At 37.3% G+C, this 17795-nt stretch overlaps 8 non-coding genes across 8 annotated transcripts; all 8 read left to right on the forward strand.

The window, feature by feature from the left end:
* Positions 1 to 1400: 1400 nt before the first annotated feature.
* On the forward strand, positions 1401 to 1472 carry TRNAQ-CUG (transfer RNA glutamine (anticodon CUG)). The gene has a single exon. It is a non-coding gene; the product is annotated as a tRNA-Gln (tRNA).
* A 3990-nt stretch (positions 1473 to 5462) lies between these two features.
* Positions 5463 to 5534, forward strand: TRNAQ-CUG (transfer RNA glutamine (anticodon CUG)). Its single transcript has one exon. It is a non-coding gene; the product is annotated as a tRNA-Gln (tRNA).
* Positions 5535 to 6478: 944 nt separating this feature from the next.
* On the forward strand, positions 6479 to 6550 carry TRNAQ-CUG (transfer RNA glutamine (anticodon CUG)). The gene has a single exon. It is a non-coding gene; the product is annotated as a tRNA-Gln (tRNA).
* A 5005-nt stretch (positions 6551 to 11555) lies between these two features.
* On the forward strand, positions 11556 to 11627 carry TRNAQ-CUG (transfer RNA glutamine (anticodon CUG)). The gene has a single exon. It is a non-coding gene; the product is annotated as a tRNA-Gln (tRNA).
* Positions 11628 to 13588: 1961 nt separating this feature from the next.
* On the forward strand, positions 13589 to 13660 carry TRNAQ-CUG (transfer RNA glutamine (anticodon CUG)). The gene has a single exon. It is a non-coding gene; the product is annotated as a tRNA-Gln (tRNA).
* A 1961-nt stretch (positions 13661 to 15621) lies between these two features.
* Positions 15622 to 15693, forward strand: TRNAP-CGG (transfer RNA proline (anticodon CGG)). Its single transcript has one exon. It is a non-coding gene; the product is annotated as a tRNA-Pro (tRNA).
* Positions 15694 to 16638: 945 nt separating this feature from the next.
* TRNAQ-CUG (transfer RNA glutamine (anticodon CUG)) lies at positions 16639 to 16710 on the forward strand. The gene has a single exon. It is a non-coding gene; the product is annotated as a tRNA-Gln (tRNA).
* Positions 16711 to 17654: 944 nt separating this feature from the next.
* Positions 17655 to 17726, forward strand: TRNAP-CGG (transfer RNA proline (anticodon CGG)). The gene has a single exon. It is a non-coding gene; the product is annotated as a tRNA-Pro (tRNA).
* Positions 17727 to 17795: the final 69 nt, after the last annotated feature.

A 17795-nucleotide genomic window follows, 5' to 3' on the forward strand; every position in this document is an offset into this window, starting at 1 on the left:
GAGCTACAGTCCTCCACATAAAAATAGGCCCACCATCAACTGTACGGTTGGCCATAAATCATAAGTATTAAAATTGTAGTTTTAGTTTTCTCATCAAACTATGTTATTTTTCTACTTTTCTGTATTTAGAGAGAAATTGGGGCTGACAGTGTAGTTGTTGTACACACCCACTTGGATCTGGCTACATCCACATAGCACTGGTCACAGCTCCTCCCCTTTTCAGTATAGGCCCTGAAACATTTTAGCCCCTGACCCATGTGGCCCTTATTCCGGCCTTAACAATATGCAAATAGTTTGGTAGCATTTCAAAGATTTTAAGCACCTCCAGTTTAGTATACAGTTTACTATATGTGTACGGTTACAGCCTGACATAAAGTGTCGATAGATTCCAAGGTGTAATGGTTAGCACTCTGGACTCGGAATCCAGCGATCTGAGTTCAAATCTTGGTGGGACCATGTTTAAATGTTTATTGTGAAAATAGTAAACAAATATGACACTTTATAAAATATGTATGTATTCGTGGCTGAGTGGTTTTGGCGATGGACTAGAAATCCATTGGGGTCTCCCAGCTCGTGTTCAAATACTGCCGACTACATTTTGGCTTGCTGGAAAAAAGTCATTGAAATTAATTTAAAATCAATACTCAAACGTTTCAGAAACCATTCAGTGATCATAAACACCTGTAGAATAAACCAAAAATGCTTCCTTTCTTTGCCTTGGGGGTGTGCCTACTATTCTATTATCATAGTTATGTTATTTGCACCTGATACCAGCAATATTTCCCCATATCATCTAATTTATCAATATCCTACATGATTTACCATATCACCATTTACTTTAGCTTTCTCTAAAAAATCATAATTTCACCATTTTGGGCAATCACAATCTGGGATGTGAAATCCATTGCTACAGGACTCAAAAAGGTAGCAGAGGGTTTTTCTGGTTTGCCATAAAAAGTTATTTATACATAGAGTTGAAAACAATAGACAGTGTGAGAATAACAATGGGGTGGATGGAGCTACAGTCCTCCACATAAAAATAGGCCCACCATCAACTATACGGATGGCCATAAATCAAAAGTACTAAAATTGTAGTTTTAGTTTTCTCATCAAACTATGATATTTTTCTACTTTTCTGTATTTATAGAGAAATTGGGGATGACAGTGTAGGCGTTGTACACACCCACTTGGATCTGGCTACATCCACATAGCACTGGTCACAGCTCCTTCCCTTCTCAGTATAGGCCCTGAAACATTTTAGCCCCTGACCCATGTGGCCCTTAATCCGGCCTTAACAATATGCAAATAGTTTGGTAGCATTTCAAAAATTTTAAGCACCTCCAGGTTAGTACACAGTTTATTATATGTGTACGGTTACAGCCCAGCATAAAGTGTCAATAGGTTCCATGGTGTAATGTTTAGCACTCTGGACTCTGAATCCAGTGATCCGAGTTCAAATCTCAGTGGGACCTTGTTTAAATATTTATTGTGAAAATAGTAAACAAATATGACGCTTTATAAAATTTGTATGTATTCGTGGCCGAGTGGTTATGGCGATGGACTAGAAATCCATTGGGGTTTCCCAGCGCTTGTTCAAATACTGCCAACTACATTTTGGCTTGCTGGAAAAATTAAATTGAAATAAATTTTAAAACAATACTCAAACGTTTTAGAAACCATTGAGTGATCATAAACACCTGTAGAATAAACCAAAAATGCTTCCTTTCTTTGCCATGGGGGTGTGCCTACTATTCTATTATCATAGTTATGTTATTTGCACCTGATACCAGCAATATTCCCCCATATCATCTAATTTATCAATCTCCTACATGATTTACCATATCACCATGTACTTTAGCTTTCTCTAAAAAATTATCATATCACCATTTTGGGCAATCACAATCTGGGATGTGAAATCCATTGCAACAGCACTCAAAAAGGTAGCAGAGGGTTTTCCTGGTTTGCCATAAAAAGTTATTTATACATATAGTTGAAAACAATACACAGGGCGAGAATAACAATGGGGTGGATGGAGCTACAGTCCTCTACATAAAAATAGGCCCACCATCAACTGTACGGTTGGCCATAAATCATAAGTACTAAAATTGTAGTTTTAGTTTTCTCATCAAACTATGTTATTTTTCTACTTTTCTGTATTTAGAGAGAAATTGGGGATGACAGTGTAGGCGTTGTACACACCCACTTGGATCTGGCTACATCCACATAGCACTGGTCACAGCTCCTCCCCTTCTAAGTATATGCCCTGAAACATTTTAGCCCCTGACCCATGTGGCCCTTAATCCGGCCTTAACATTATGCAAATAGTTTGGTAGCATTTCAAAAATTTTAAGCACTTCCAGGTTAGTACACAGTTTATTATATGTGTACTTTTCCGCCCTGTGTAAAGTATCAATAGGTTCCATAGTGTAATGGTTAGCACTCTGTATTCTGAATTTAGTGATCCAAGTTCAAATCTCAGTGGGACCTTGTTTAAATATTTATTGTAAAAATAGTAAACAAATATGACGTTTTATAAAATTTGTATGTATTCGTGGCCGAGTTGTTTTGACGATGGACTAGAAATCCATAGGGGTTTCCCAGCGCTTGTTCAAATACTGCCAACTACATTTTGGCTTGCTGGAAAAATGTAATTGAAATAAATTTTAAAACAATACTCAAACGTTTTAGAAACCATTGAGTGATCATAAACACCTGTAGAATAAACCAAAAATGCTTCCTTTCTTTGCCATGGGGGTGTGCCTACTATTCTATTATCATAGTTATGTTATTTGCACTTGATACCAGCAATATTCCCCCATATCATCTAATTTATCAATCTCCTACATGATTTACCATATCACCATGTACTTTAGCTTTCTCTAAAAAATTATCATATCACCATTTTGGGCAATCACAATCTGGGATGTGAAATCCATTGCTACAGCACTCAAAAAAGTAGCAGAGGGTTTTCCGGGTTTGCCATAAAAAGTTATTTATACATATAGTTGAAAACAAAACACAGGGCGAGAATAACAATGGGGTGGATGGAGCTACAGTCCTCCACATAAAAATAGGCCCACCATCAACTGTACGGTTGGCCATAAATCATATGTACTAAAATTGTAGTTTTAGTTTTCTCATCAAACTATTTTATTTTTCTAATTTTCTGTATTTAGAGAGAAATTGGGGATGACAGTGTAGGCGTTGTACACACCCACTTGGATCTGGCTACATCCACATAGCACTGGCACAGCTCCTTCCCTTCTCAGTATAGGCCCTGAAACATTTTAGCCCCTGACCCATGTGGCCCTTAATCTTGCCTTAACAATATGCAAATAGTTTGGTAGCATTTCAAAGATTTTAAGCACCTCCAGGTTAGTATACAGTTTATTATATGTGTACGGTTACAGACTGGAATAATGTGTCGATAGGTTCCATGGTGTAATGGTTAGCACTCTGGACTCTGAATCAAGCGATCCGAGTTCAAATATCGGTGGGAAGTTGTTTTAATATTTTTTGTAAAAATAGTAAAAAAATATGACACTTTATGAAATATGTATGTATTCGTGGCCGAGTGGTTTTGGCGATGGACTAGAAATCCATTGGGGTCTCCCAGCTCGTGTTCAAATACAGCCGACTACATTTTGGCTTGCTGGAAAAATGTAATTGAAATAAATTTTAGACCAATACTCAAACGTTTTAGAAACCATTCAGTGATCATAAACACCAGTAGAATAAACCAAAAATGCTTCCTTTCTTTGCCATGGGGGTGTGCCTACTATTATATTATCATAGTTATGTTATTTGCACCTGATACCAGCAATATTCCCCCATATCATCTAATTTATCAATCTCCTACATGATTTACCATATCACCATGTACTTTAGCTTTCTCTAAAAAATCATCATATCACCATTTTGCGCAATCACAATCTGGGATGTGAAATCCATTGCTACAGCACTCAAAAAGGTAGCAGAGGGTTTTTCTGGTTTGCCATAAAAAGTTATTTCTACATAGAGTTGAAAACAATACACAAGGCGAGAATAACAATGGGGTAGATGGAGCTACAGTCCTCCACATAAAAATAGGCCCACCATCAACTGTACGGTTGGCCATAAATCATAAGTATTAAAATTGTAGTTTTAGTTTTCTCATCAAACTATGTTATTTTTCTACTTTTCTGTATTTAGAGAGAAATTGGGGCTGACAGTGTAGTTGTTGTACACACCCACTTGGATCTGGCTACATCCACATAGCACTGGTCACAGCTCCTCCCCTTTTCAGTATAGGCCCTGAAACATTTTAGCCCCTGACCCATGTGGCCCTTATTCCGGCCTTAACAATATGCTAATAGTTTGGTAGCATTTCAAAGATTTTAAGCACCTCCAGGTTAGTATACAGTTTACTATATGTGTACGGTTACAGCCTGACATAAAGTGTCGATAGATTCCAAGGTGTAATGGTTAGCACCCTGGACTCGGAATCCAGCCATCTGAGTTCAAATCTCGGTGGGACCATGTTTAAATGTTTATTGTGAAAATAGAAAACAAATATGACACTTTATAAAATATGTATGTATTCGTGGCTGAGTGGTTTTGGCGATGGACTAGAAATCCATTGGGGTCTCCCAGCTCGTGTTCAAATACTGCCGACTACATTTTGGCTAGCTGGAAAAATGTAATTGAAATAAATTTTAAAACAATACTCAAACGTTTTAGAAACCATTGAGTGATCATAAACACCTGTAGAATAAACCAAAAATGCTTCCTTTCTTTGCCTTGGGGGTGTGCCTACTATTCTATTATCATAGTTATGTTATTTGCACTTGATACCAGCAATATTCCCCCATATCATCTAATTTATCAATCTCCTACATGATTTACCATATCACCATGTACTTTAGCTTTCTCTAAAAAATTATCATATCACCATTTTGGGCAATCACAATCTGGGATGTGAAATCCATTGCTACAGCACTCAAAAAGGTAACAGAGGGTTTTTCTGGTTTGCCATAAAAAGTTATTTATACATAGAGTTGAAAACAATAGACAGTGTGAGAATAACAATGGGGTGGATGGAGCTACAGTCCTCCACATAAAAATAGGCCCACCATCAACTATACGGATGGCCATAAATCAAAAGTACTAAAATTGTAGTTTTAGTTTTCTCATCAAACTATGTTATTTTTCTACTTTTCTGTATTTAGAGAGAAATTGGGGATGACAGTGTAGGCGTTGTACACACGCACTTGGATCTGGCTACATCCACATAGCACTGGTCACATCTCCTCCCCTTCTCAGTATATGCCCTGAAACATTTTAGCCCCTGACCCATGTGGCCCTTAATCCGGCCTTAACAATATGCAAATAGTTTGGTAGCATTTCAAAAACTTTAAGCACCTCCAGGTTAGTACACAGTTTATTATATGTGTACGGTTACAGCCCAGCATAAAGTGTCAATAGGTTCCATGGTGTAATGGTTAGCACTCTGGACTCTGAATCCAGTGATCCGAGTTCAAATCTCAGTGGGACCTTGTTTAAATATTTATTGTGAAAATAGTAAACAAATATGACGCTTTATAAAATTTGTATGTATTCGTGGCCGAGTGGTTTTGGCGATGGACTAGAAATCCATTGGGGTTTCCCAGCGCTTGTTCAAATACTGCCAACTACATTTTGGCTTGCTGGAAAAATTAAATTGAAATAAATTTTAAAACAATACTCAAACGTTTTAGAAACCATTGAGTGATCATAAACACCTGTAGAATAAACCAAAAATGCTTCCTTTCTTTGCCATAGGGGTGTGCCTACTATTCTACTGTCATAGTTATGTTATTTGCACCTGATACCAGCAATATTCCCCCATATCATCTAATTTATCAATCTCCTACATGATTTACCATATCACCATGTACTTTAGCTTTCTTTAAAATATTATCATATCACCATTTTGGGCAATCACAATCTGGGATGTGAAATCCATTGCAACAGCACTCAAAAAGGTAGCAGAGGGTTTTCCTGGTTTGCCATAAAAAGTTATTTATACATATAGTTGAAAACAATACACAGGGCGAGAATAACAATGGGGTGGATGGAGCTACAGTCCTCCACATAAAAATAGGCCCACCATCAACTGTACGGTTGGCCATAAATCATAAGTACTAAAATTGTAGTTTTAGTTTTCTCATCAAACTATGTTATTTTTCTACTTTTCTGTATTTAGAGAGAAATTGGGGATGACAGTGTAGGCGTTGTACACACAAACTTGGATCTGGCTACATCCACATAGCACTGGTCACAGCTCCTTCCCTTCTCAGTATAGGCCCTGAAACATTTTAGCCCCTGACCCATGTGACCCTTTATCTGGCCTTAACAATATGCAAATAGTTTGGTAGCATTTCAAAGATTTTAAGCACCTCCAGGTTAGTATACAGTTTATTATATGTGTACGGTTATAGCCTGACTTAATGTTTCGATAGGTTCTATGGTGTAATGGTTAGCACTCTGGACTCTGAATCCAGCGATCCGAGTTCAAATATCGGTGGGACCTTGTTTTAATATTTATTGTAAAAATAGTAAAAAAATATGACACTTTATGAAATATGTATGTATTCGTGGCCGAGTGGTTTTGGTGATGGACTAGAAATCCATTGGGGTCTCCCAGCTCGTGTTCAAATACTGCTGACTACATTTTGGCTTGCTGGAAAAATGTCATTGAAATAAATTTTAAAACAATACTCAAAATTTTTAGAAACCACTCAGTGATCATAAACACCTGTAGAATAAACCAAAAATGCTTCCTTTCTTTGCCATGGAGGTGTGCCTACTATTCTATTATCATAGTTATGTTATTTGCACCTGATACCAGGAATATTCCCCCATATCATCTAATTTATCAATGTCCTACATGATTTTCCATAACACCATTTACTTTAGCTTTCTCTAAAAAATCATCATATCACCATTTTGGGCAGTCACAATCTGGGATGTGAAATCCATTGCAACAGCACTCAAAAAGGTAGCAGAGGGTTTTTCTGGTTTGCCATAAAAAGTTATTTATACATAGAGTTGAAAACAATACACAGGGTGAAAATAACAATGGGGTGGATGGAGCTACAGTCCTCCACATGAAAATAGGCCCACCATCAACTGTACGGTTGGCCATCAATCATAAGTACTAAAATTGTAGTTTTAGTTCTCTCATCAATCTATGTTATTTTTCTATTTTTCTGTAATTAGAGAGAAAATGGGGATTACAGTGTATGCATTGTACACACCCTCTTGGATCTGGCTACATACACATAGCACTGGTCACAGCTCCTCCCCTTCTCAGTATAGGCCCTGAAACATTTTAGCCCCTGACCCATGTGGCCCTTAATCTGGCTTTAAGAATATGCAAATAGTTTGGAAGCACTTCAAAGATTTTAAGCACCTTCAGGTTAGTATACAGTTTATTATATGTGTACTGTTACAGCCTGACATGACAAGTCTATAGGTTGCATGGTGTAATGGTTAGCACTCTGGACTCTGAATCCGGTGATTCGAGTTTAAATCTCAGTGGGACCTTGTTTAAATTTTTATTGTAAAAATAGTTAACAAATATGACACTTTATAAAATATGTATGTATTTGTGGCAAAGTGGTTTTGGCGATGGATTAGAAATCCATTGAGGTCTCCCAGCACTTGATCAAATACTGCCGACTACATTTTGGCTTGCTGGAAAAATGTAATTGAAATAAATTTTAAACCAATACTCAAACATTTTAGAAACCATTCAGTGATCATAAACACCTGTAGAATAAACCAAAAATGCTTCCTTTCTTTGCCAAGGGGGTGTGCCTACTATTATATTATCATAGCTATGTTATTTGCACCTGATACCAGCAATATTCCCCCATATCATCTAATTTATCAATCTCCTACATGATTTACCATATCACCATGTACTTTAGCTTTCTCTAAAAAATCATCATATCACCATTTTGCGCAATCACAATCTGGGATGTGAAATCCATTGCTACAGCACTCAAAAAGGTAGCAGAGGGATTTTCTGGTTTGCCAGAAAAAGTTATTTATACATAGAGTTGAAAACAATAGACAGGGTGAGAATAACAATGGGGTGGATGGAGCTACAGTCCTCCACATAAAAATAGGCCCACCATCAACTATACGGATGGCCATAAATCATAAGTACTAAAATTGTAGTTTTAGATTTCTCATCAAACTATGTTATTTTTCTACTTTTCTGTATTTAGAGAGAAATTGGGGATGACAGTGTAGGCGTTGTACACACCCACTTGGATCTAGCTACATCCACGTATCACTGGTCACATCTCCTCCCCTTCTCAGTATATGCCCTGAAACATTTTAGCCCCTGACCCATGAGGCCCTTAATCCGGCCTTAACAATATGCTAATAGTTTGGTAGCATTTCAAAAATTTTAAGCACCTCCAGGTTAGTACACAGTTTATTATATGTGTACTGTTACTGCCCAGCATAAAGTGTAATTGGTTCCTTGGTGTAATGGTTAGCACTCTGGACTCTGAATCCAGTAATCCGAGTACAAATCTCAGTGGGACCTTGTTTAAATATTTATTGTAAAAATAGTAAACAAATATGACACTTTATAAAATATGTATGTATTCGTGGCCGAGTGGTTTTGGCGATGGACTAGAAATCCGTTGGGGTCTCCCAGCTCGTGTTCAAATACTGCCGACTACATTTTGGCTTGCTGGAAAAATGTAATTGAAATAAATTTTAAACCAATATTCAAACATTTTTGAAACCATTGAGTGATCATAAACACCTGTAGAATAAACCAAAAATGCTTCCATTCCTTGCCATGGGGGTGTGCCTACTATTTTATTATCATAGTTATGTTATTTTCACCTGATACCAGCAATATTCCCCCATATCATCTAATTTATCAATATCCTACATGATTTACCATATCACCATTTACTTTAGCTTTCTCTAAAAAATCATCATATCACCATTTTGGGCAATCACAATCTGGGATGTGAAATCCATTGCTACAGCACTCAAAAAGGTAGCAGAGGGTTTTTCTGGTTTGCCATAAAAAGTTATTTCTACATAGAGTTGAAAACAATACACAGGGAGAGAATAACAATGGGGTGGATGGAGCTACAGTCCTCCACATTAAAATAGGCTCATCATCAACTGTACGGTTGGCCATAAATCATAAGTACTAAAAATGTAGTTTAATTTTCTCATCAAACTATGTTATTTTTCTACTTTTCTGTATTTAGAGAGAAATTGGGGATGACAGTGTAGGCGTTGTACACACCCACTTGGATCTGGCTACATCCACATAGCACTGGTCACAGCTCCTTCCCTTCTCAATATAGGCCCTGAAATATTTTAGCCCCTGACCCATGTGGCCCTTAATCTGGCCTTAACAATATGCAAATAGTTTGGTAGCATTTCAAAGATTTTAAGCACCTCCAGGTTAGTATACAGTTTCTTATATGTGTACGGATACAGACTGGAATAATGTGTCGATAGGTTCCATGGTGTAATGGTTAGCACTCTGGACTCTGAATCCAGCGATCCGAGTTCAAATATCGGTGGGAACTTGTTTTAATATTTATTGGAAAAATAGTAAAAAAATATGTCACTTTATGAAATATGTATGTATTCGTGGCCAAGTGGTTTTGGCGATGGACTAGAAATCCATTGGGGTCTCCCAGCTCGTGTTCAAATACTGCCGACTACATTTTGGCTTGCTGGAAAAATGTAATTGAAATAAATTTTAGACCAATACTCAAACGTTTTATAAACCATTCAGTGATCATAAACACCAGTAGAATAAACCAAAAATGCTTCCTTTCTATGCCATGGGGGTGTGCCTACTATTATATTATCATAGTTATGTTATTTGCACCTGATACCAGCAATATTCCCCCATATCATCTAATTTATCAATCTCCTACATGATTTACCATATCACCATGTACTTTAGCTTTCTCTAAAAAATCACCATATCACCATTTTGCGCAATCACAATCTGGGATGTGAAATCCATTGCTACAGCACTCAAAAAGGTAGCAGAGGGTTTTTCTGGTTTGCCATAAAAAGTTATTTCTACATAGAGTTGAAAACAATACACAAGGCGAGAATAACAATGGGGTAGATGGAGCTACAGTCCTCCACATAAAAATAGGCCCACCATCAACTGTACGGTTGGCCATAAATCATAAGTATTAAAATTGTAGTTTTAGTTTTCTCATCAAACTATGTTATTTTTCTACTTTTCTGTATTTAGAGAGAAATTGGGGCTGACAGTGTAGTTGTTGTACACACCCACTTGGATCTGGCTACATCCACATAGCACTGGTCACAGCTCCTCCCCTTTTCAGTATAGGCCCTGAAACATTTTAGCCCCTGACCCATGTGGCCCTTATTCCGGCCTTAACAATATGCTAATAGTTTGGTAGCATTTCAAAGATTTTAAGCAACTCCAGGTTAGTATACAGTTTACTATATGTGTACGGTTACAGCCTGACATAAAGTGTCGATAGATTCCAAGGTGTAATGGTTAGCACTCTGGACTTGGAATCCAGCGATCTGAGTTCAAATCTCGGTGGGACCATGTTTAAATGTTTATTGTGAAAATAGTAAACAAATATGACACTTTATAAAATATGTATGTATTCGTGGCTGAGTGGTTTTGGCGATGGACTAGAAATCCATTGGGGTCTCCCAGCTCGTGTTCAAATACTGCCGACTACATTTTGGCTTGCTGGAAAAATGTCATTGAAATTAATTTAAAACCAATACTCAAACGTTTCAGAAACCATTGAGTGATCATAAACACCTGTAGAATAAACCAAAAATGCTTCCTTTCTTTGCCTTGGGGGTGTGCCTACTATTCTATTATCATAGTTATGTTATTTGCATCTGATACCAGCAATATTTCCCCATATCATCTAATTTATCAATATCCTACATGATTTACCATATCACCATTTACTTTAGCTTTCTCTAAAAAATCATAATTTCACCATTTTGGGCAATCACAATCTGGGATGTGAAATCCATTGCTACAGCACTCAAAAAGGTAGCAGAGGGTTTTTCTGGTTTGCCATAAAAAGTTATTTATACATAGAGTTGAAAACAATAGACAGTGTGAGAATAACAATGGGGTGGATGGAGCTACAGTCCTCCACATAAAAATAGGCCCACCATCAACTATACGGATGGCCATAAATCAAAGTACTAAAATTGTAGTTTTAGTTTTCTCATCAAACTATGTTATTTTTCTACTTTTCTGTATTTAGAGAGAAATTGGGGATGACAGTGTAGGCGTTGTACACACCCACTTGGATCTGGCTACATCCACATAGCACTGGTCACATCTCCTCCCATTCTCAGTATAGGCCCTGAAACATTTTAGCCCCTGACCCATGTGGCCCTTAATCCGGCCTTAACAATAGGCAAATAGTTTGGTAGCGTTTCAAAAATTTTAAGCACCTCCAGGTTAGTACACAGTTTATTATATGTGTACGGTTACAGCCCAGCATAAAGTGTCAATAGGTTCCATGGTGTAATGTTTAGCACTCTGGACTCTGAATCCAGTGATCCGAGTTCAAATCTCAGTGGGACCTTGTTTAAATATTTATTGTGAAAATAGTAAAAAAATATGACCCTTTATAAAATTGGTATGAATTCGTGGCCGAGTGGTTTTGGCGATGGACTAGAAATCCATTGGGGTTTCCCAGCGCTTGTTCAAATACTGCCAACTACATTTTGGCTTGCTGGAAAAATTAAATTGAAATAAATTTTAAAACAATACTCAAACGTTTTAGAAACCATTGAGTGATCATAAACACCTGTAGAATAAACCAAAAATGCTTCCTTTCTTTGCCATGGAGGTGTGCCTACTATTCTATTATCATAGTTATGTTATTTGCACCTGATACCAGGAATATTCCCCCATATCATCTAATTTATCAATGTCCTACATGATTTTCCATAACACCATTTATTTTAGCTTTCTCTAAAAAATCATCATATCACCATTTTGGGCAGTCACAATCTGGGATGTGAAATCCATTGCTACAGCACTCAAAAAGGTAGCAGAGAGTTTTTCTGGTTTGCCATAAAATGTTATTTATACATAGAGTTGAAAACAATACACAGGGCGAGAATAACAATGGGGTGGATGGAGCTACAGTCCTCCACATAAAAATAGGCCCACCATCAACTGTACGGTTGGCCATAAATCATAAGTACTAAAATTGTAGTTTTAGTTTTCTCATCAAACTATGTTATTTTTCTACTTTTCTGTATTTAGAAAGAAATTGGGGATGACAGTGTAGGCATTGTACACACACCCACTTGGATCTGGCTACATCCACATAGCACTGGTCACAGCTCCTTCCCTTCTCAGTATAGGCCCTGAAACATTTTAGCCCCTGACCCATGTGACCCTTTATCTGGCCTTAACAATATGCAAATAGTTTGGTAGCATTTCAAAGATTTTAAGCACCTCCAGGTTAGTATACAGTTTATTATATGTGTACGGTTACAGAGTGGCATAACGTTTCAATAGGTTCCATGGTGTAATGGTTAGCACTCTGGACGCTGAATCCAGCGATCCGAGTTCAAATCTCAGTGGGACCTTGTTTAAATTTTTATTGTAAAAATAGTTAACAAATATGACACTTTATAAAATATGTATGTATTTGTGGCAAAGTGGTTTTGGCGATGGATTAGAAATCCATTGAGGTCTCCCAGCACTTGATCAAATACTGCCGACTACATTTTGGCTTGCTGGAAAAATGTCATTGAAATAAATTTTAAACCAATACTCAAACATTTTAGAAACCATTCAGTGATCATAAACACCTGTAGAATAAACCAAAAATGCTTCCTTTCTTTGCCATGGGGGTGTGCCTACTATTATATTATCATAGTTATGTTATTTGCACCTGATACCAGCAATATTCCCCCATATCATCTAATTTATCAATCTCCTACATGATTTACCATATCACCATGTACTTTAGCTTTCTCTAAAAAATCATCATATCACCATTTTGCGCAATCACAATCTGGGATATGAAATCCATTGCTACAGCACTCAAAAAGGTAGCAGAGGGATTTTCTGGTTTGCCAGAAAAAGTTATTTATACATAGAGTTGAAAACAATAGACAGGGTGAGAATAACAATTGGGTGGATGGAGCTACAGTCCTCCACATAAAAATAGGCCCACCATCAACTATATGGATGGCCATAAATCATAAGTACTAAAATTGTAGCTTTAGTTTTCTCATCAAACTATGTTATTTTTCTACTTTTCTGTATTTAGAGAGAAATTGGGGATGACAGTGTAGGCGTTGTACACACCCACTTGGATCTGGCTACATCAACATAGCACTGGTCACATCTCCTCCCCTTCTCAGTATATGCCCTGAAACATTTTAGCCCCTGACCCATGAGGCCCTTAATCCGGCCTTAACAATATGCAAATAGTTTGGTAGCATTTCAAAAATTTTAAGCACCTCCAGGTTAATACACAGTTTATTATATGTGTACTGTTACAGCCCGGCGTAAAGTGTAATTGGTTCCATGGTGTAATGGTTAGCACTCTGGACTCTGAATCCAGTGATCCGAGTTCAAATCTCAGTGGGATCTTGTTTAAATATTTATTGTAAAAATAGTAAACAAATATGACACTTTATAAAATATGTATGTATTCGTGGCCGAGTGGTTTTGGCGATGGACTAGAAATCCGTTGGGGTCTCCCAGCTCGTGTTCAAATACTGCCGACTACATTTTGGCTTGCTGGAAAAATGTAATTGAAATAAATTTTAAAACAATACTCAAACGTTTTAGAAACCATTGAGTGATCATAAACACCTGTAGAATAAACCAAAAATGCTACCTTTCTTTGCCATGGTGGTGTGCCTACTATTCTATTATCACAGTTATGTAATTTGCACCTGATACCAGCAATATTCCCCCATATCATCTAATTTATCAAACTCCAACATGATTTACCTTATCACCATGTACTTTAGCTTTCTCTAAAAAATCATCATATCACCATTTTGGGCAATCACAATCTGGGATGTGAAATCCATTGCTACAGCACTCAAAAAGGTAGCAGAGGGTTTTTCTGGTTTGCCATAAAAAGTTATTTATACATATAGTTGAAAACAATACACAGGGCGAGAATAACAATGGGGTGGATGGAGCTACAGTCCTCCACATAAAAATAGGCCCACCATCAACTGGACGGTTGGCCATAAATCATAAGTATTAAAATTGTAGTTTTAGTTTTCTCATCAAACTATGATATTTTTATACTTTTTTGTATTTAGAGAGAAATTGGGAATGACAGTGTAGGCGTTGTACACACCCACTTGGATCTGGCTACATCCACATAGCACTGGTCACAGCTCCTCCCTTTCTCAGTATAGGCCCTGAAATATTTTAGCCCCTCACCCATGTGCCCCTTAATCCGGCTTAAAAAATTAGCAAATAGTTTGGTAGCATTTCAAAGATTTGAAGCACCTCCAGGTTAGTATACAGTTTATTATATGTGTACGATTATAGCCTGACTTAATGTGTTGATAGGTTCTATGGTGTAATGGTTAGCACTCTGGACTCTGAATCCAGCGATCCGAGTTCAAATATCGGTGGGAACTTGTTTTAATATTTATTGTAAAAATAGTAAAAAAATATGACACTTTATGAAATATGTATGTATTCGTGGCCGAGTGGTTTTGGCGATGGACTAGAAATCCATTGGGGTCTCCCAGCGCGTGTTCAAATACTGCCGACTACATTATGGCTTGCTGGAAAAATGTAATTGAAATAAATTTTAAACCAATACTCAAACATTTTAGAAACCATTCAGTGATCATAAACACCTGTAGAATAAACCAAAAATGCTTCCTTTCTTTGCCATGGGGGTGTGCATAATATTATATTATCATAGTTATGTTATTTGCACCTGATACCAGCAATATTCTCCCATATCATCTAATTTATCAATCTCCTACATGATTTACCATATCACCATGTACTTTAGCTTTCTCTAAAAAAATCATCATATCACCATTTTCGGCAATCACAATCTGGGATGTGAAATCCATTGCTACAGCACTCAAGAAGGTAGCAGAGGGTTTTTCTGGTTTGCCATAAAAAGTTATTTATACATAGAGTTGAAAACAATACACAGGGCGAGAATAACAATGGGGTGGAAGGAGCTACAGTCCTCCACATAAAAATAGGCCCATCATCAACTGTACGGTTGGCCATAAATCATAAGTATTAAAATTGTCATTTTAGTTTTCTCATCAAAGTATGTTATTTTTCTACTTTTCTGTATTTAGAGAGAAATTGGGGATGACAGTGTAGGCGTTGTACACACCCACTTGGATCTGGCTACATCCACATAGCACTGGTCACAGCTCCTCCCCTTCTCAGTATAGTCCCTGAAACATTTTAGCCCCTGACCCATGTGGCCCTTAATCCGGCATTAACAATATGCAAATAGTTTGGTAGCATTTCAAAGATTTTAAGCACCTCCAGGTTAGTATACAGTTTGTTATATGTGTATGGTTACAGCCTGTCATAAAGTGTTGATAGGTTCCAAGGTGTAATGGTTAGCACTCTGGACTCGGAATCCAGTGATCTGAGTTCAAATCTCAGTGGGACCTTGTTTAAATGTTTATTGTGAAAATAGAAAACAAATATGACACTTAATAAAATATGTATGTATTCGTAGCCGAGTGGTTTTGGCGATGGACTAGAAATCCATTGGGGTCTCCCAACTCGTGTTCAAATACTGCCGACTACAATTTGGCTTGCTGGAAAAATGTAATTGAAGTAAATTTTAGACCAATACTCAAACATTTTAGAATCCATTCAGTGATCATAAACACCTGTAGAATAAAACAAAAATGCTTCCTTTCTTTGCCATGGGGGTATGCCTACTATTCTATTATCATAGTTATGTTATTTGCACCTGATACCAGCAATATTCCCCCATATCATCTAATTTATCAAACTCCTACATGATTTACCATATCACCATGTACTTTAGCTTTCTCTAAAAAAATCATCATATCACCATTTTGGGCAATCACAATCTGGGATGTGAAATCCATTGCTACAGCACTCAAGAAGGTAGCAGAGGGTTTTTCTGGTTTGCCATAAAAAGTTATTTATACATAGAGTTGAAAACAATAGACAGGGCGAGAATAACAATGGGGTGGATGGAGCTACAGTCCTCCACATGAAAATAGGCCCACCATCAACTGTACGGTTGGCCATAAATCATAAGTATTAAAATTGTAGTTTTAGTTTTCTCATCAAACTATGTTATTTTTCTACTTTTCTGTATTTAGAGAGAAATTGGGGCGGACAGTGTAGGCGCTGTACACACCCACTTGGATCTGGCTACATCCACATAGCACTGGTCACAGCTCCTCCCCTTTTCAGTATAGGCCCTGAAACATTTTAGCCCCTGACCCATGTGGCCCTTAATCCGGCCTTAACAATATGCAAATAGTTTGGTAGCATTTCAAAGATTTTAAGCACCTCCAGTTTAGTATACAGTTTATTATATGTGGACTGTTACAGCCTGGCATACTATGTCAATAGGTTCCATGGTGTAATGGTTAGCACTCTGGAGTCTGAATCCAGTGATCCGAGTTCAAATCTCAGTGGGACCTTGTATAAATCTTTATTGTAAAAATAGTTAACAAATATGACACATTATAAAATATGTATATATTCTCTGCCGATTGGTTTTGGCGATGGACTAGAAATCCATTGGGGTCTCCCAGCGCGTGTTCAAATACTGCCGACTACATTTTGGCTTGCTGGAAAAATGTAATTGAAATAAATTTTAAACCAATACTCAAACATTTTAGAATCCATTCAGTGATCATAAACACCTGTAGAATAAACCAAAAATGCTTCCTTTCTTTGCCATGGGGGTGTGCCTACTATTATATTATCATAGTTATGTTATTTGCACCTGATACCAGCAATATTCCCCCATATCATCTAATTTATCAATCTCCTACATGATTTACCATATCACCATGTACTTTAGCTTTCTCTAAAAAATCATCATATCACCATTTTGGGCAATGACAGTCTGGGATGTGAAATCCATTGCTACAGCACTCAAAAAGGTAGCAGAGGGTTTTTCTGGTTTGCCATAAAAAGTTATTTATACATAGAGTTGAAAACAATAGACAGGGTGAGAATAACAATGGGGTGGATGGAGCTACAGTCCTCCACATAAAAATAGGCCCACCATCAACTGTACGGTTGGCCATAAATCATAAGTAATAAAATTGTAGTTTTAGTTTTCTCATCAAAGTATGTTATTTTTCTACTTTTCTGTATTTAGAGAGAAATTGGGGATGACAGGTTAGGCGTTGTACACACCCACTTGGATCTGGCTACATCCACATAGCACTGGTCACAGCTCCTCCCCTTCCCAGTATAGTCCCTGAAACATTTTAGCCCCTGACCCATGTGGCCCTTAATCCGGCATTAACAATATGCAAATAGTTTGGTAGCATTTCAAAGATTTTAAGCACCTCCAGGTTAGTATACAGTTTGTTATATGTGTACGGTTACAGCCTGTCATAAAGTGTCGATAGGTTCCATGGTGTAATGGTTAGCACTCTGGACTCGGAATCCAGCAATCTGAGTTCAAATCTCGGTGGGACCTTGTTTAAATGTTTATTGTGAAAATAGAAAACAAACATGACACTTAATAAAATATGTATGTATTCGTGGC

This window comes from Taudactylus pleione, unplaced genomic scaffold (genome assembly GCF_031769625.1).
Source record: "Taudactylus pleione unplaced genomic scaffold, aTauple2 ptg000085l, whole genome shotgun sequence".
Taxonomy (NCBI): Eukaryota; Metazoa; Chordata; class Amphibia; order Anura; family Myobatrachidae; genus Taudactylus; species Taudactylus pleione.